Genomic DNA, 8,507 nt, shown 5'->3' with positions numbered 1-8,507 from the left:
GTTTTCCAATGCTGTATGAAGCTTTTTTTTAATTTCCTTTGCACTTAAACCTTTCAGAAAAAAGTATTTAATCACTGCCCAAATTTCAAGTTTTTCCATTTTCCAAAAAACACCCAATTCTCCACTTCAATAAACTGTAAATATTATACTAAGTGATGTAGTAACTTGAAACTCTTATAGTAAACTAATGAAAAATGGAATCATTTAACACTGTTGTTAAGTATACTAATGTTATCCATCCTTGTATGAGGCCCAGAACCTTTCTCCCCATCCTCATACAGCTACATGTGGGTAGCTTGTGACCCTACCAAGACTGCTGATTTTGCATTCATCAGGTTTGATACTACTTATAGGTGAAGATTATTACACTCAGCATTAGGAAAATATTGCAGTGATGCGATCAGGGCTAAGCAGAGATGGCTTATAGGTGAAGATTATTACACTCAGCATTAGGCAAATATTGCAGTGATGCGATCAGGGCTAAGCAGATGGCATATGGCTTGATAGCCAACATCATGGTCATACCAGCAGTATGTGGCCATCATTCACAGAAAAATTACATTTAATTTTCCTTAAGTTCAGTGATACACATTTACCCATTCTTATATATCATTATTTATCCCCATTTATATATTAATGCTACTTTCAGTATAGACAGGTTTATATTATTTTCATGTTTTTAAAATTTTTTGTTTACGTAATCATACATTTTTTAATCAGTAACGCTAATTTTACATTTATATATATATATATATATATATATATATATTCCTTAATTATTAAATATAACACAAACTTAGTAGTAGTGATGTGTAAAAATTAATGTTTTCCCTTTGAATATTATATTGTAAAATTTTTTCATAAAGAAAAAATCTCCACTCAAAAAAAAAGTGCAATGATAAAAAGATTGATTATACACCAATATAATCCGTAAATTGAAAAAAATATATTAGTAAAAGGCAATTCCCTTTAAAAAATATCAAGCTTCATTAATCAATCTTCCAATAAATTGTAAAGACAGTAAACTAATAAATTCAGTAAATCAATAGAACATGGGGAATTTTTCATTTTCTTCACGGGATGTAAACCAACAACATTGTTTTAATTTATCTTTATTCAAATCTCTATATGCTATAAAAAGCAAATTCAGCTAAAGCAAAATATCAGATTTTATAAAAGTGCTAAAGCTCTTATCATTTTTATGTTGCATAAATTAATTGCTACCCTCTACAATAATTTAGTATTTTCATTATGTTGCCATTAGCAACTCTGCAGATTAGTGGTGAGGGTTGTAATGTTGTCTTTGTCTTTACTCCCACCAAAGAGACAGCTTTTGTTCAGTGTGATGATGTCTTTTTTAAATGAAGTTTACTTTCAAATTTTCACCATAACTTAAAAAAAATTCACCAGATAAGTTTTGTTATGATTGTGGATGTTTTGCAAAAGATAGGAAAATCTATAACAGAAAATCTGAAAAACATACTGGGGATCAAGATAAAAAATTGGGCTGCTCATGTTTGTTATGCAAGCTGCAATATGATTAGTTCAGTAAATAAAAAGCAACAGAAGTTCTGTTGCAACAGATGTTATGTGACATTTGCTGTTCTTATAGTGTAACAAGAGCCTACCAGTCATTTTGATGAGTGCTACTTTTATCTTATAAATGTGGAAAGATATTCAGATAAAAAAGGTATAAAATTGAATATTCAGATGTGCCATCTGCTCTTAGACTGGTTCTTCATGGCGAAGGTTTACTGATACCAACTCCACCATTGAAGTGTATTCACATTTCAAAGTTTAGTGACAGTAATGATACATAAGCAGATGAAAATGTAGGTCTTCCTAAGAACACTTTTGGTCCCACTCATTTTCCTCAGATAGTCAATGAATCCCACCTTAAACATCAAAATTATTTGGAATTATAAAAAGAGAAGGTTGAACTTTCAGTTCTAGACTCCAAGAATGAAATCTACTGGCAGATGAGACAAGCACTATGCTTTACAGAAAAACGAATGTGCCTTTTTACAAAAATATTGCCAGGTTTACAATCTGAAGCAACTTAGGTACAAACAGTTCAATTTGTAAGTTTATGGGGATTTGAAGGTTAAAGGTTATTAATGTGTCTTCAAGGTGGATGCACAAGTTATTTCTGTTTTTGTTATGTGTATAATAAAAACAATACAGCAGCATTTTATAAGAAAAGGATGGCCAAAAAGAACTTGTTTAGTGCAAGAAGATTCATTTTTCTCTGCTTCACATCAAGGTAGGATTGATAAAAAATTTTGTTAAGGCCACAAGTAAAGAAGATGAGAGGTTGAAACAATTAAGAGAAGTTTTCCTGCAATTAAATGAAGTTGATCTCTTCGACAGTAGGTATACTGACATAAAAGTATTTTTCATTACCTTGCTTTTGAAGAAAACATCTACAAAAAAAATTAACAGCATGAAGATCATTTGTAAAGTTAGTAAAAGGGATTTTAAGCAACAAAACTTCGAAAACCTAGTACAAGAGCTTCTTATCTCCTACCAAACCTTGGGATGATGAATGTCACTAAAAGTGCATTTTCCACATTTGCATTTCAATTTTTTTCTAGGAAGTCTTGACACTGTTAATGACTAACAAGGAGATTCCACCAGGACATTAGGACGATGGAGACCCAATATCATGCTGAGCCTTAGCAATTATGGGTGACTACTACTGGTTCATACAAAAAGATTTGAACTCCATATAAGAGGAAAACAAGAAAATGTTATCCAATTTATGCTATGTTAAACATTACTGTATTATTTTCCTTTTACATAGCCTAATATATGCTTATGTAGGGAAATATAATGTTTCATGATAAATAAAAATAAAACAAGTTTTCAGATTATTATTTTTTGGAATTTTTTATGACATGTAATAATGATCATGACAACAAATTATACGAGTTACAGCTTTTTTAAATTATTTTTTAATTCTGCTAATCAACCAGAAATAGATAGTTCATAGAAGCAACCAAAGAAAAGGTTTTCCTAGACCATTGTTATTGAATACTTTAGCTTCAATAAAAATTATATTTCAAAAATTAGTTCTGTTTATTGAAATCTTCACTTTTCATTTTAATGATGGTCATCCAACTTGACTTACGTTATTTTCAAACATTATTAAAATATGTAATGATAAACTGGGTGTTGATGAATTGCCAGTACTGAGTTTAAAAATCATAATAAAAGAATATATACATGGAAAAAGCCAATGATAGTGCAAGGTATCAAATAGATTACATCATGGTTAAACAAAGATTTCGAAATCAATTCATCAACTGCAAAGCATACCCAAGAGCAGATATTGATAACGATTATAATTTACTGATAATGAAACTGTAGATTTTGTCTACGTGTGAGTCACCAGTTGACGTGGAAGGATATCCAGGACGCTGATTGTCTTCAATCGACTGACGACCATCTTTAAAACATGTCGCACACTTCATAGCAACGTCGCCATAAGCTGTCTTGAGCATATCAAAAGTTTCACTCGCAGATTTTCTGAGTTTAACACAAAATTTCACAGCAACTCTGCTCATTCAAGTCACTCATTCTAAAATCCACCAAACAAAAAAAACACACTTCACAAACAACCGCGTAGCTAAGCAACCAATAATGATATTTGCAATCAAAAAACTGCATTGAAATCAGCTGATCTGTACGAACATGGCGACACCAAGCGGATTTGACTGGAACCAACCGGACCCACACAATTCAAATAGTATACATATTTTTTGAACAGACCTCATACTATAAACAAGAAGTGCAAATTAGCAAAAGAAAAGTGTTCAGAAGTGGAAAGAAAAATGATCAGTGGTAAAATGGACAGAGCATACAGGAAAGTTAGGAGAATTTTGTGGTACATAAGTTAAAATCTAATAATGTGTTAAATAAAGATAGTACACAGATTTATAATATGAAAGAAAATGTCAATAGGTGAGTGGAATACATTGAAGAGTTATATGGAGGAAATGAATTAGAAACTGGTGTTATAGAGGAAGTCGAAGTGAATGAAAAGGGAGATACAATACTTAGATCTGAATTTAACACAGCATTAAAAGATTTGAAAGGCAAAAGACTCCTGGAACAGAACACCAACAGAATTATTGCGCAGTGCAGGTGAGGAAGTGATAGATAGATCATACAAACTGGTGTGTAATATTTATGAAAAAGGGGAAGTTCCATCAAACTTCAAAGTGTTGTTGTCATGATACCAAAGAAAGCAGGAACAAATGAATGTGAAGAATACATAACAATTAGCTTAACTACTCATGCATAAAAAATCTTAACTATAATTCTGTACAGAAAAATTGAGAGGAGAGTGGAAGAAGTGTTAGGAGAAGACCAATTTGGTTTCAGGAAAAGTATAGGGACAAGGAAAGCAATTTTATCACTCAGATTAATAGTAGAAGGAAGATTGAAGTAAAGCAAACCAAGGACTTACATGCCATTTATAGACTTGAAAAGGATTTGATAACATAAACTGGAATAAATGTTCAGCATTTTAAAAAATTTAGAGTTCAAGAATAAAGATAGAAAAACAATTGCTAACATTTGCGAACCAAACTGCAACAGTAATAATTGAAGAACATAACAAAAAAACCATAATAAAAAAGGGAGTCCGACAAGGATGTTCCTATGCCTGTTACTTTTTAAATGTGAGTCAATATCTGACAAACATTTTTGTATGGGGAGGAAAACATCTTCACCTTTCACATTTTGAAGCTTACGAGATCTAACAATTCTTGTGTAACATAGAACGATTCATTAACACCACAAATAAATACTGCAAACTGTTAAGTGTCTGAAATATCTGTGCTTTTGTTGAAAATTGAAGAATGTGCTTTAAATTTTTTAATAATTCTACGTGAAACTATTTCTTCAGAAATATCATTTAATGCGACAAATTATTGTTTGCATCGAATTACAGACTAATGTGTGAAAATATCTTACTTTTATCAGATGAAATACCTTTACAATGGCTTGAACAATCTTTTACTCACTTCCCACCCGAAAGTGGCTTTTTTGAAATTAACAATGTGACAGAATAATTTTTTTTTCCCTACATCCCTGGGCCACTCAAGTATACACGGCCCAGGGATGTGTCCTTGTGACTCTAAGGGGGCCTCCCCACCCACCGGCATGGCAGATCAGCCCCCCCCCCCCCCAGTTCCAGATCTTTTCTTATTGCTGCCCGCCTCTAATCCTCCGCACGTAAGGGAAGGTCCCCCCCCACACACAGAGAACCGGGTCTCGGTCTTTACTCTTTTATGCCTGCCTCAAACCGGCAGTGCCAGCCTCAGCAAGCACCGAAGCGCCCCCAGGAACCGACACCGCTGGCCGGGACTCGGTCTTTTCTTTATCCCTTTCAAGCAACCCCAGGAGTTCCCACCCCATCACCGAAACCCGCATACCTAAGCATACGTGCCCTCCGGGGTGGGACTGTCTTCCGTGCCCTATCTTCGCGCCTATCGTCTGTGATGCCTCTCCTCTTCCTCCTTAGATATGAGGACGGTGCTCGCAAAACTGGAAAACCAATCCCAGTTGTTATTGGATTGCATTAGCCACCTAACCAGGTTGTCAGGTTATTATGCCTTATTTCATGTCTGAAACCCTCCCATCTATAGCAGTTGAATACGGTGTGTTCTGCATCGTCTTCTTCCTGACAGTACGGACACCTTGACGTCTGCCTTTTCCCGATTCTATTAAGGTATTTCCCGAACGACCCATGTCCTGTCATCAACTGAGTGGTGTGGAAATTTAGTCCGCCTTTCTCCCTACCCAACCACTCTTTCAGATTGGGAATAAGTCTCCTTGTCCACTCTCCTGTTTGAGCGGATGACCATGCGGTTTGCCAGTTGCTAACGACTGTGTCTTCTACCTCGGCTCTTGGCACACCTGCTGTCCTCATGCTTCAGCCTTTAATCTATAATTCAATGGGAGGCGTTTCAGCTAATACACATAACGCATCGTAAGAAATTGTTCTATATCCTGAGACAACTCGTATTAGTGCTACTCTGTGCACGCATCTAAGTTTGCGTTTATTGCGTTGTACATTCATCATTGCAGTGCCCCAGACTGGTGCCACGTATAAGATAGATGACATCATGCCGATGTCATCTATGTCAACTTGTGATCAACCTTCTGACCACAAGTTTCGGTGCACAGTGGTTATTAAATAGACCTCTTAGAGCCTTAATTGTAGGGGCAACCTTTTGACAAATCATATCTATGTGATAACCATACTTTAGACTCTTATCTATGAATATGCCCAAGTATTTGACATTACTGACTTCACGTATAATTTCCCCCCTTCTTTCTATATTTATTCCTCTGACCATTTTCCTACTAGAGAGCAAAATGCAATTTGACTTAGCTGGGGCTACTTGGAGTTGGTTGTTATCTAACCATTCGTCTAATAGTTGTAAGGCCTGATTTGCCTTAATTTCAAGACGGTCCACTTCCCTATCTTCCACCAGTACCGCAATGTCATCTGCATAGCCAAAAATCCTCACTCATTCCGGATAAGGAAGCCTGAATATTCCATGAATATTACCTATTATTATTCCACAGAATAATTTACCTTGACAATACTGAATGATTGTTGTTAATGATGAACTTAACATATTTTGTTGGGCTTTTAATTGAAATTTAAAACTAGCAAGCTTATATCTTCTAACTTCCATGTAAAATTTCAAATTGTTACCATGTTTCGTTTCATGCTGTCCTTTAACACTGAATTCTTTAAAAGTAGCTACTGCATCCCTAAAAATTAAACATGTTAATATGGAGTTATGCTTTATGAAGAAATAATTGACTTTCAACGATCACGGAATTTCCTTTTTTCATCTTGAGTTTTCTTTTCTCTGAATTCATGCTTAACAGCTAAAAAAATAAAATAAACATACTAATTAATAATATATCAAATGTTTCAAAAACCTTCTAAATTTAAAAAACCAATTAAGGTATGCAACTTCAGCTTTAGAAAAATCTAGTAAGTGAAAAAAAAAAACATAAATATCACAGGGAAAGAATTAGTCATTAGTAATATTTGCTTTTTATTTAAAATAAAATTTGAAATATAGTTTGATTAATCTGACTTAACCAATCATTTTATTGTTAAAACTATTTTCATTTTATGTTTATTACTGTACAAATACATTTTTTGTTGATTCAATGCATGTTTTCTTTTCATATCTGGTTGTAATATTATTTTTTTAACATACAATCACCTATCAATTCAGCAAAATACTCACAAGTACTTACGTAAATAAATTATGTAAAGAATATTATTATTCAGTATTTATTTCATAAATAGAAATGATCTTTTAGTTGTGTAAAGTGAACTAAACTTAATGTTACCAGCAATAGCTGTAGCAATAGCAATAGCAGTAAGTAACAAAATTTAAATCTTTTCTATTGTGACAGAATTAACTTACATGTAACATTGATTGTTTAGATAATTGTCTGAAACAAAAAACCTAGTAATCAAGAAAACAATTATATTTATTTTTTATTATAAATTCACTCTGTTTTCCTCTTAAAAGTTTTTGAACCATCTCAATTAAATTGTTGAGAATTAATTCTATTAATTTTATCCAACACCTCCTTTAGTAGGTCTCCTACTGACTCCTTTAGTAGGTCTCTGATGCAGTTTAATACATGAATACCTTTCTGCAAATACCCTTTATAATAAGTTCTTGTCCTGGATTTAATCTTAAAGACGTTTCAAAGCATTTGTTAAACAGCTCTATTGGCATGGAGTGAGTGCAAATTCACCTCATCAATTTGTTCATAGGGTCACTGTATCATCGCTTCTCTATTGTAAGCACAGAATGTTTATTACATTCTATGTGATATCAGACAAACAGTGAAATAATAGAACAATATCTTCACATGTAATTATAATCTAATGTCCAAATTCTATGAGAATAGTTATTCTCATAAGACAGTTAGCAGCTGATTATGAAGAACTTCATTTTCTTTCTTGAGTGAATATTGATCATTTTCCTGTAACACCTCTTTATACATCCAAACAGTAAATTTGATTATTCAGTTTTTTAGAGTGGGCTATTTTGTACATGCAAGCCAGAGCCAGGTTTCTATGCACTAGTAAGTAATCCAGTAATATGAAGATTGTATTTGATGCCAGTTTAGAGGTATGAAAACTTAAGATCAGTTGAATTGTATTTATGCTATACAAATTATGTGACTAGTATTATTATTCTGCTAGGGTAAAGCTGTTTACCATTCATTTTAGTATTTATTTTCTTTATTGTATTAGCTTACTCCAACTTTTCAAATGGTAATCATTTTAATTTCTTTGGAACCTATAGAAAATAATTTGAATGAAATGCTTCAGGAAGAACCAAACAAATTGACTGTTCTTACAGGTGCATCTGGAAATCTTCTACCACTTTCACTGTAAGAATACCACCAAAGAACTGGAATAAATCAAACCCTATTTTCTGGAAAAGAAG

Source organism: Lycorma delicatula, chromosome 1, assembly GCF_047948215.1.
Source record: "Lycorma delicatula isolate Av1 chromosome 1, ASM4794821v1, whole genome shotgun sequence".
Taxonomy (NCBI): Eukaryota; Metazoa; Arthropoda; class Insecta; order Hemiptera; family Fulgoridae; genus Lycorma; species Lycorma delicatula.
The sequence above is the reverse complement of the archived record's forward strand: the minus strand, read 5'-3'. Positions refer to the sequence as shown.